At 41.5% G+C, this 12,456-nt stretch overlaps 1 protein-coding gene across 8 annotated transcripts in view; it reads right to left on the bottom strand.

Annotated features, from left to right (window-relative positions):
- Nucleotides 1-10,929: 10,929 nt before the first annotated feature.
- Nucleotides 10,930-12,456, bottom strand: part of LOC125948607 (serine/threonine-protein phosphatase PP1-beta catalytic subunit) — a 29,013-nt gene continuing 27,486 nt past the window's right edge. For all 8 annotated transcript variants that reach the window (XM_049674847.1, XM_049674845.1, XM_049674852.1 and 5 more), the window contains one exon: nucleotides 10,930-12,456. This exon is cut by the window's right edge and continues 2,323 nt beyond it. The gene's annotated coding sequence lies outside the window, so the exon portion shown is untranslated.

Below are 12,456 nucleotides of genomic sequence, written 5' to 3'. Positions count from 1 at the left end.
TGCTGTATCTAACTAAGCTACTTTGTTGCTACAGCGATTATATGTATTTTACATGTATAAATCAGGTGAATTAGTGCTTGTTTTTACAGTAAGTGGTTTCTAATCAGCTAAACGAATAACTGTTGTATGTTCTGCCAACTTGTCATACAAGTACCCTTACATCCGTTTATTTCGTGTTTAAAAACGTATGTCAACCCAACAGCACGTTTTTCTTTTGAACTAAACTTGAATGCGTCTAACTTTGATTGCGACTTGGTATCGCTTTGTGTTGTGCTTTCCAAATTTTTATTCTAAAGCAAAACAAACATTCCGAGCGATTTTTGGTCGTAACCGAACATTTCTTCTCTGACGAAATGACTGTGACCCACTGGTAGCACTGGTACTGAGTCGAACATCTGGTCTCACTTTACTGTACCACATTGTCCACGCAAAACTCTTCACACTCCGTTCATAAACAAATTGAAGATTACCGCTAATGCTGTACTTGCTACCCTGAAGTCTCCTTGTGGTACGGGAACATCATAAATAATTCTCATTAACAATGAACGGCCGTAATAGTTCTCGCCAGCCACCACAATCCCCTTCCTAGAACGGTCCATAACGCGGGGTTCGTAGATCAGTAGTCCTTACCGCGGAACCGCGGTCGAACCGTAAAGTTGAACGTTTAATTTGGAAACTTTCGCCAGTAACTCATTTTCACCGGCTCCCGAATTGTTGGTGGAATAGCAGCACTTTAGCCCTGTGTAGCTTGTTCGCTGCTAGCCCTCGAGCAGCCATCTGAAGTGGTACTTGTTTCGTTTGACCAGCTGAGGGAAATGTTTTTCGGAGCCAATGTTTGGCTGTCCGGATGAATAATGTTGCATCCTTGTTTTGTCGTAACCACGATCGGCCTTGGCAGAGAACGACGAGTGGACGAGAACATTGTTGTATTTTCATTAAAATTTGTCGAACAAATGTTACCCGATAAAATATGTGCCAAATTCGACAAACCTTGGGTTGTGGGCTGTATTGATCGATACCGCTGGTATGACTTGCCGTTCTCCGTTTCATGGTCATTCATGGCGTAACTTCAATTTTGTCATTTGTCACTATACTTTACTAGCAGTCTCGTAAGAATTTAACTCAGAGCATAAACCATTCATAAAATTGCGGGTAACATTTGTGGGGAGTAAAAGTAACCACCATTGACAGTGGATTTTTCATGATGAAGCTGAGCCTAGACCAAACAAGGCCAACAACAATTACCAAATAAGCTCACTGCTTAGCGCGATTGACGGCATGTCAACGACAGTTTAATTGCTGGAATGATTGCTCATCAACGCCCCGGATCATCAGCGACAAGCCGTGTCAGAAAATCAACTACAATACTGTTGTTGAACAGTATCCATCCTTTCTGTTTCAATGTAAGGAGAATCGATATCTATACCTACGATTGCAACCGCGATTCCACTCGATAAGCTTGGGTCGTTAACGAGCAATGCACGAGTCTTCCTGATTTATCTTTCTTCTAGCCTCCAGCTGAAACGCACCCCGTGCAGTCTAATGACTGCTGTAGGCCAGTGCAACTACTGCACCCAGTGCCATCAGTAGTGACTGCATCCCGTTGAAATGGAAGCTCGAAAGTAGACCATGCGATTTTAGCTCAAAGGACGCGCTGGCAACAGAACGACGAGAATGCCATGTGCTGTACGTGATTGTGTCATGGAAGAAAGGAAAAAAGGGAACAACCGAACAGGAGATGCCATCCGTGGTTCCGGATGTGGACGCGGAAAGCAACTAATTACCGGGAAGATTAATTCAATTAAATCGTAGCCGGTAAACCGAGGCGTCCCACTGGAAGCTACACGATTGTTCCGCTAGACGCTGTCTGCCGGTACGTGTGCAGATGAGGTTGTGCTAGCTGGTTGAGCTAGCTAGCAGTCTAACAATCGTGTAACTGCTATGTTTCCTACAAACAGCGATTCAATTTACACATTTCCTTTTTTTTGCATAAAACACCAACGGAAGCGAGTAACCATTCTACGGAGAATCGTAATTTTCCATAGATAGCGACTACCATTTTGCAATTTGAAATGCCACTAGGCAAGGCAAGATTCAGCCTGATCAATTGGTTGCGAAAGCTATCAAGACCATTTTGTTTAAATTCATTCCACATCATCGACCGACGGCAGTATCTATCGTATCCGATAATGTAGTCGCACAACAAACATACATCATGGTGCGCTGTTATCCAAAAGGGAGATCGATCCCATTTCGATTAACTCTTCAATTCGCCGGTATCTTGCCGGTACACGTTAGAACGGTATCGGTATCGCTTATGCTCCCCGAACGATGAGGCGACTCATATCATGCCTCGGAGGGTGGAATTTAGCATAAATTGATATGATGTATTTATGCGCGTCGTGAGATTAGAATGCAAATAGGTGCATGATATGGCTGTGTGTGTGTGTGTGTGTGTGTGTGTGTGTGTGTGTGTGTGTATTTATTGATTCATAAGCAGCACTATAAATGTAGAACAAGGTCCCGAGCATATGTTTGTGTTTTCGATTGAACAACTTTCACAAAAATAAATTCGTAGAAGTAATATTAAACATTTTTCACCGAAATAGAACCGTTTAACGCCGCTGCAATCGTAAGGGTAACTTCCATATTATCAAGACACACGTTCCCCCATTGCGAGGGAAAAGATTGTAGACCGATAAACATGCAACTCATTTAATGGTACTGGGCTGGTGTCCCAAAACGACCAGCCACCACCCCTCGAAGGCTGGTTAATGTAATCTCATTTTAATCTTACGCCATCTTAACACGATGCTCGCATCGAATCGAAAAGGTTTAGCCCAATGTTGGCTTTCTTCTACGTTACGCTTCGCATCGCATCACAGTCCACTAATGGCCCAGCATTATCACGGAGCATCAGCAACACGAGTATCGTCACACCTCTAGGTATAATGGATACCAGGTACCGGAGTTTTTCGTTCCCTTCAGCAAAACTATACTGAACCGCCTTGGGGCAGAAATGACAAACAAATTGAGATCATTAGTGCTAATTGGAATCATTAGATGTTTTTTGGCTGTAGGTTTGCATGCTGGCATCGTTCTAATGCAACTGTTAGACTTTCGTAGACTCGCGCTTTCACTATGAATCATTGCTTGTTCATATCGCAGTACACCGTTCGAATGTGGGTTGTTCTTACCGGTAATTTAAAAGTCTGATAAAATGTTATTCCGGCACTGAGTAAGTGCTGCGTACTGCCCATTGCGGTATGTAAATTCCTAGATTCCAACGAAACATTGGTCACTGAAGCCATTTGGCTACACTGTGTGCCTCAGCACATTTAATTACGAGATTCTCGAAAGTCCATTTAAAATGGACAACGAAACAGGACGTGACTGAGGTAAACCATTACATTCTATCCGTCGGACTTGCTTGCAACAGGAAGTTGCACGGTTTTCTCCTTACTCAGAAGTCAAAGCCACTGCCCATGTCCTTACAGCTGTCGCGTCGATTTATCTCACTCTCCAACACGGACACAGACTGCAAACTTGATGATCGAACCGATCGTGCTCCTCACTCCGGAGCCTCGACCAAAGCTTTGTTTTACAGGGAAGTAACTTTACGTGAACTAGTCCATCGTTCGATTAAACTCGAAAAGCTGTCGTCGATAAAATAGTGCGATAGAGTCAGCTCACATTAGATGCTCCACGCGTGGACATTTGAGTTTGCAACCACCCTTACGAACTTCCAGGACAATGCACTGACCATAGCCGGCAAGCAGCAAATGAACTGTACAGCATTAGCAACAAGGATTAAGCCAAGAGTCTACGCTCGAGATGAGATTGACTGAAACTTCGACCGATTACCGATAAATGGGTAGAGGTAGATAAAAGACTCATGCGAGCATTTAAGCACGACCTCAAACATTCTATTATTGTCCGGATTTGTCAGTCTTTGCATTAGGATGTGGATAGATATCTCTTTTTGCTAATGTCCAACTCACAACAGAACACAAATTTACTGCAAAAGGCAGCCACGGCTAAGACCGAATCAAATTCCCTAAAACTGTCATTGGGTGCGCATAGAATTCCGTATGAGACGTGATATGAATTGGTGATCAAATTTGGTTTTCATTGTCTTCAATGAATTAAAACAATCAATTCTAGCGCGGAAGAAACACACGGATTACATTTCCTTTCTTTTGGCCCATAGTAGAGACAAATGCTGGGTAAACCGTTGCCTATCATGCCGATGTCTTGTTTAGGTACGACAGTATTTCCGACGACCGACGCCAAATTTTCTATTTCCAATCATCATTGCAGGCAATCATATTGCCGGATCGTAACCTTACACCAACAAGATAAATTATGTTTGGTGTATAAACATTGCGAATTCTAACCGTTTTCAACCGCCCAACCGCTGTTTCGACTCAGTTACCTGCAACGTTTAATGAATCTTTCCACCGTAACGATGTGCATTTGCGGCACCGGCAGATATCCGCTAGTGCCATGATTAATGACACCAGCATAATCATAAATTATTCATCCTCTGGTTCAAACAACGGCTGATAGACAGAAGAAAAAAAACATTGCTCAGTAGATAAATTTATTTGTTTGTTTTGGTGCACCTCGTACTTTTTATGTAGTAACACATTTTCGTTGAAATGAAAAACTAGTACCAGTGTTTAATCAGTAGAAAAAACTAACAGTCCGCTATGATCGTACAACAAGATGGTTAATATGATAATTATTTCGACGATTTATATGATTGCAAAGTAAGTCGAGATGAAAATGAACAGCGACTTGTGTTCCCTCTGTTATTCGTTCTCATACTGGAAATAAAAGTCAGAATATTGCAATTAAATGCCTTGCCAGCGTTTTGTTTCCTGGCCTACACCACTCAACACCGTTGATGTTACAATTAAACGTTACTTCATTTACGTGCTGTAACAAACACTGCAAAACTCCCATCCTTCCAGGGAAAGCAATTAAATAACGTTTTTGTTGTCATCTCCACAGTTAGCGTCCTTTTCGTTTTGGATTTTTGAGGGTAAGTTCGCAAAGCAAAAGCGCTGCCAAGTAAGCAAGCAACATGTCACCGTAATTTTAATTTATCTGGTGAGCAATTGTCAAGACCAGATCAGCTATGTAGCCGCGGGGTGGTCCATGGTTGCAAGTAATTCTAAATGTCAACGTAAACGGGAAACGGAAACACAATTACGGGTCCAGGGGTTGCGCGAAAATATCCGCTCCTTGCCCGTATACTACACATGGATTAATTAGTAGTTTTTTTTTATAAAATACGATACGTTTTGCAAACTTTTGTTGTTGAACATGTTATAATGATAAATATGTAGAATGTTTACTCAATCTACTTCCTTCAATGCCTTCTGAGCGCAGTGGTTATTGTAATTAACGTCTCCCTAACGTTCCGATTTTGCTACCAACAAAAACCACCCGCTGGTACCATTAATCATTACTGAAAACTTATTGGTTTTGACACATTATTTACTGTGAAGAATCTTTTCAAAACATGGTGGAAAACATCTAGCGAACGTCGTGTGGAAATAAAAAAGGGCAGAAAATTTGTGATTTAAATGTTTATTGATTCATCACTTCACCGATGGCTGCCCGGCAAATTCCTTCTTGTGGTGTGCTAGGGATGCTGGAATGTGGGCAGTATAGGTCGACTCTTCATACTCGCGGCATAGCTGCCATCAATCGACGGGCACTTCGGTCCAATTCCATTTGATAAATTGTTTATCGATGCTAATACATTCGTGTGATCGGTCGTCCTTTCAAAAGGGCGATGCAACCCATCACAACACGGTAGCGCGGTACCGCAGCACCGCTGCCGATCTTCAACATCAAAAGTGGCGTAGTATAGCGATGCATGCAGGCAAAGCGACGCGAAACGAACTACACACCGGGTTCCACACAGGGGCTAGATCAGAGCATCGAACGGTGGCAGATCAACATCAGATGCTTCGTTAGCGAACTTGGTTTTCATCGGCACAAATGGAGCCTAAAGTGGGTCCGCGTCGAGTGTATCGTACACTACCAACGACCGTTCGACTGGTACTTGTTGACTATTCAATATCGTACCAAAATCGAAAAAGGATTCCTACGATAATGGCCCATTCCATCAAGCGCGCGACCGAGAAGCACCGTCCGTCAAACAAGAGAAGTGTTCAGATGGACACCGGCCGGCTTCGACGGACCCGGACAATCACGACCGGGGCATCTATTTCAAAGTGAGAAATGACCCGAGAGAAACCGCGATCTGGCGCACTCCCAGCTGATTTTATTCGCATTTCCCGCTAAATCTTGCTAGATACACGATCCGGTGGAGTGGTCTAGCAGCATCATTTGCATGATTTGTATTTATACAGACAAAAAACAGCGTTTCCTAGTTTGCAGTTATCTATCGGTGCATTAAGAGCTTTTGAAATGAGCATAGAACCAGGAATGATAAGGATGATCAGTGTATCAAACCACAGATCGAAACAGCCAATGGGATGTTTGGCGGTTAGTAGTAATCGTTACGGCTCGCATTTCTGACTTCGATATCAGCTTCTGTTTCAAATATAATACATATTGAAACATGAAATGCGGTTGAATTATTTCGACGGAATTGTGTGCTAACATCGGGCAAATGTTATTTGGTTTAGAAAAGATCTTGCTATTGAAATAAAAACCCCTCGTACGAATTCAGTCTGCTTACTGCACAACTTGGTACTTGATGAATTTTTTTTAGGAAAATCTTTTTATTAAATTTTATTTGTCATGGTTCATCTAATCACAACCTAGCTGTTTACCATCCCAGCTAATGAATCCGGCGAACGTTTCGAGGGAATCGGTTGCAACTGCCCAGAGTAACTGGAACGGTCAGAAACAATATCTTAATAATACTAAACAAGAATTGATTGTCGCACATTCACAAACCCGTCGCTTTGTGATCGACTCCTAGCAATGGTATACCATGCACAGTGGGATCTATGCTCCTTCGCTGCATAGTGATAGGATGCAGGATTCGTATCCGTACCAACCGGAATCGTGTCTGTGCTCGGTATTGGATCCGAACACATTAGCGAAACATCGGAAAGATGACATCGGGGTTTTCTTTTTTCCCTTTGTTTCTACTCGTCGCCTCCACACGTTGTGATACGCTGGAGAGCAAAATCATGTTCACTACTTTGGCAGCATAAACAAGGTGGATGCTAAGCCGAGACCAGCACAAAAACAGACTTCCAGCAGTGGATATTTCATGGGCAGTGAGTTTTAGTTGTCGTTGTTGCTCTCTACGATGGAAAGCTTCCGAGGCACATTGCATTGAGTGCAGGATTGAGATGCTGTTAAGATGGGAAAATTGTACTTTACTTACGGGATAGTAAACAGATAAAGTTGGTATGAAAAATAAATGATAGTACAGCACAATCCGTTAGTAATTAGTACTGGGAAATGATTAGCAAAAACCGACTTTAAAGCGAGCATTGCAGAATAAAGAAAAGAGATTTCTCAAACCATCATAATTTCATGTCGCTAATTGAAAATAATTTTTGATTCATTAGTTTTAAAGTAAATCTCTAGTCTCCTCGTTAAGTCTCGCTAGGATGGTATCAATGCCACGCTATTACATAAAGATGTTGCTTGAATGAGAGATACCTGCACTTATAAAATTTGCTTCGTTTCAATCTAACTTCGACGTGGAACAATATATTTTCAGTGTTTTATAAAAAAAGATTATTAAACTATGCGCATCCGCAGCAAATAAGCATCCGAAAAGATTCCACTACGGTCTGTTCTTTTTGCACAGAGAACTGGTGGACTGATTAGGTGTAATCAACGTACGTACAGGTTATTAACATGTCTTTCAATTAATAATACATTTGTATAAAGCTGGCGTTATTTGCACCTAATCTTTTTCAACAAGTTTGCAGACTCTCGTCAGTCAACTGTTCATTACTTTAAGAACCCGTAGCCAATATGAGAGAAAGAGAGCTTCGATGGCATAATCCTTCAAGAATTTGAAGCAACTCCTCACCTACCTCAATGCATTCAGCGCTAGTTTCATGCGTTTTTACTCCATACCAAATGCGTTAAACATCCTTTAACGATCGCGGCTCGTGCGAGACAATTTGCAAACCCACGGGGCAACACCTGGTCGTATGTGATGATATATCACTTACCAGCATAGCCAACACAAACACCGTACATCGGTCTCGGCCCGCTCCGAAATCGCACCATCAAACCGTTCTAGCTGGGCCAACTTTTTCCCTCTAGTGAGAGAAATTATGGGCCCCCGACAGGAGGGACCATTCGTATGGCTTGTGTGGGAACGAATGTTGTCGCCCGGTATTTACAACGCAAATTCTAACATGTCTGATGTGGGCACCAAGGCGCGAGAACCGCCGCTGGTCGCCTCCAAGCTTGTTTGCACACTCTTGTGGTAACCGATTAGCTGCTGTGTGGGCCCGTGGAATAGTAACGCGGCAAATGCAAATATTCCACCGGTAGGTGGTAGGTAGCGCCGGAATTTCTGTTGCTGCTGTTGCCGCTGTTTCTGCTACCACTGCTGCGAGTGTTCGTGCACATCTTATTATCTTCCTTTTGTGGCAAGTTTTCGGGCAAAGTCGACCGTGGTATGATGCTGCTGGCTGCTGGATGCGTAAACATTGAACGTCGTTTCGCTGCATCGCACCGGAAATGTGGTTTTTGGACAACAAACCAACCGTCGGTTATCACACACCTACAAAGCCACACGGGAAGGACGCGTCCTCTTTGCAATCCGTACGACAAATCGCGGTGGATTTGGATAAATATTTAAAACAACAACCGGTTGGCAGCCAAGGACCAAGGACCAAGGACCGCAACAGCCTCATACCGAGGATGCCTTATGGATTGCGAGGTGTTCCGTACGCGACGAACGAAATTTTGTGCCACCGTGTCTGTGTCACGCTGCGCTTGATTATTCATAACGATGCATGAAATGCAAATTTGCACCAAATGATTAAAGGTAAGCAAATGGTTTTATGTCGCATTTGCAACGGCAATCAGCAGATGTACCACGTCTGCCATGCAATGGCTGCAGCAGGAACTGACCATGAGTACGCAGCGGGAACTGCTCCATGGGATGAAAAAAGGCATTTTAGAGAAAACAAAAACTTTATTACAATGCAAATGGGAATAAAGTAATCACTTTACAATTACCAATGGCAATGATATTTATGAACAAAGATAACCAATCTAAATAATCAATCGTACTGCCATAAATTTGATTTAAGATAGTTCCGATAACGCATTGCCATTCCACTTGGTTGCCTTCGGCTGATTCTGGTCTATCATGACGAATTATTATGTGTACTACATATACAATGAGTTTCCGGTACTTAGCAGTGTCGTCGTTTTGTTTTAATTCGCAATAATTTGGCCGCAAGTTTTATGGTCGTTACATAAATTCAATGATTTCAAAAAGATCATTCCATTCATTGCCGAAATACTAAGGTAACGATTGCTCGCTCTCGTTCGAAGAATTTCTCCCTTTTTATTTTAATTGAAACATTGACTTCTAACGATACCTATACGCTTTTCTAATTTGCAATAAACCAAGCTTCACTATAAGACCATTTTTTCCAGGTTCGCTCCTTTATTAACTATTAGAGTAGAGGTCATCGTCTTAATTAAACTATAGATTCAAAACAAATATGAATATCATTTCACATTCCGCAGGTGTCTTATAATACAGTTTTATACCAGATCACTCTTTACCGCTTAGTTTTATGGTCCAGTTCGTTGTCGACATTCGAGAACAGAGACAACGGATAACAAAAAACATATTTTTCATCGCATTGAACTAAGTTCTATATTTCATTACCTCACATCCAATTCACTTGAAAGCACAATGAAAGAGTATGCTTTGAAACAAACAACATCAACCGGGAAGAATGCTATAAATCAGTGTCACAAATCCACCCACTTGCACCAGATATTCACATGGAATCGCATGGAAAATAATGGACGGAGCTTTGAAAAACAGTAGAAAGAGAAGAACCCGAAATGTTAAGAACAAAATCCCCTTTAAAACAACTTAATTTCATCGGTCGATTGGCACCACACTATTAGGCTGCTATTTGCTCCATTTCTAAAAATACACTGACAATACTATAAGTATACTCTTATCAACATATCAGCTGTTCTATGATGTAATTAGTTTAAAATGCATTCAGCTATGCTGAGGTTGTCCAATAACTCTGATTTGGATATCCAATAAACTCCGAAGTGGACAAAGAATTGAAAGAAAATGAAATGAGTTGGGTCTAAAGTAGTGGTTCCAAGCAGAAGAAGTTGCATTGAAGCAAACAGTGCATCGATAAGTGCGAGGGACTAAACAAAATTTAATCGAAATGCCAATTTCAAGACGATTGGCACCATTGCTCCATAGAAACGCAACTCTTCGTCATCGTTCTACAAGGCGACTGTCAAATGCATGCTGCAATTCACATCCATCATCGGCAAATTCGATTTATTAAAATGACAACCAATTTCTCGCATTACGACGTACCTGCAAATGGTTAATTTTATATTTTCCACCCAAGCTAACAGCACGGCATCATCGAAACTAATAACTAATGTAGCTACCGATTTATAATTTGCATTTAGTAGCATGGAGTATGAACACGAAGATATAATTTTTCTTGGACGTCCTAGCGGCAAGCAAGAGGATCCGGAATCCTACTCCGTTCTAGCGTGGCCGTAAATAAACATGTGGTGAAAATTCGCAATTTGTCATCCAACCAAATATGTTGTAGCTTCAAATGAATCGAGACGCTGTATGCTTCTTGGAACAAGGTGAAAGCACAAATTTAACGCCAAAAACCATTTCTTTCAAAAACAATTGTTAATCATTTTATCAATCAAAGAGTCACCCACCGATAATAGTAATAATGATCCTTTATTTATTACATTGCTCTTCTTTTCCAACATAGTTTTAGCCCTTCACCGATCGGCATCTATGTTCTCTGTTTTAGACGAACGATCTGTCGGTTCCGAGGCAAGTTACGTCGAATTTAGTTTTTGTTTCTTCTGTTGTTTGATGATAATAATTTAACCCTATCTTCTCTTCGCCCACTTCCTACCAATGTTGACGACATATGAATTTGCAGTTTGCTCATACTTGCTTTTTTACTATGCAAATGTTCAAATCAGCGAAGGAAATTTAACTCAAGTAATGGAGGCGCACGGTCGGCAGATTTTATTTAAGGTCGTCGATTTCTCAAAAAAAATCTAAATCGGTGTCTTAAACAAGTCAGAGGGACAGCATTTTTTCTTCTCCGAGGCTTTGAAATACCGATGAAAATTTTGGGATGTCAGAAAACCAACAAAGTATCATCCCGAAGCAGACCGATCGGATCATTTGGTTATGTGTAGGTTACGGACTAAAGAAGAGCCAGCGGATGCTTATGTATGTCTGAATGAATTATGTTTCTTTTTGATTTGTAAAAGCATTCCAAAGGATGACACATTTGTATACGGGATTATAGATTCTCGAGGATTCCGGTAGTTGGTCAACCTGCTCGATAACAAGTTTCAAAAAACGGGATGACAATGCATCCACGAGGAAGCCTTGGTTATGTGTTTGGTTCCATTCATTCCATCCACGTAGACTGCTGAGATCCAACGAAAGTGATCATACAGGAAATATGATCATACAGGAAATAAGACAAATCATGGCAAGCATTGGATTCGACAAAACAATTTGAAAAGGCATCTGATAGGCAGGCAGATAGCTTATGCACTACCCTCCTCCTCAATATACCGTTAGTCATAAATGCAAAGAAAAACCTAATTCCACTGTGTCTCTTATCATCTGTTGGGACCAAGGATGTCTAGTAGCACTGCCCTATTGATTTCAATAATGTATCTCGGATACGCATCCTTCCCAACATTATTTGCCACCGATGAAATGTTATTGTTCTTTTCCCTCGATCTAGGCTCGAGCATTCTCGTACATAGTGTTTTACTCATAATGCCCGTTCAAGCAGGTGCATCATTACTCTTTTTGTTCTACGTTCTTTTGGTTAGGGATTTTCCCAAATCTTGTTCCTCACTCCGAGCTACTTATGATTTTCTTTTTTGAAAATATACTTTCTACTTAGTTTCCAGAAGGCAATGAACCGATTTATCGAAAGTAATCGGAAAGTACGCATCGCACGCATGATACCAACCCATTCACTACTCTCTGTGCTAAGATATCGTTTCCCTTTTGGTCTCCGGGTCTGTGTGTACGTTTTGTAGTTGTATGTATACGTATAATATGTATGTGTATATATATATGCACGTGTATATATATTTCTCTGTATCTCCTCATCACCCTCCCCTTCATTAACTCACCCTTTCCTTACAGCCACCGTGTCGGTTTCACAGATCACAATCCGGTCGATCCTACGGACCTCTTGATTG

This window comes from Anopheles darlingi, chromosome 2, assembly GCF_943734745.1.
Source record: "Anopheles darlingi chromosome 2, idAnoDarlMG_H_01, whole genome shotgun sequence".
Taxonomy (NCBI): Eukaryota; Metazoa; Arthropoda; class Insecta; order Diptera; family Culicidae; genus Anopheles; species Anopheles darlingi.
This window is presented reverse-complemented; position numbering and strand designations above follow the sequence as displayed.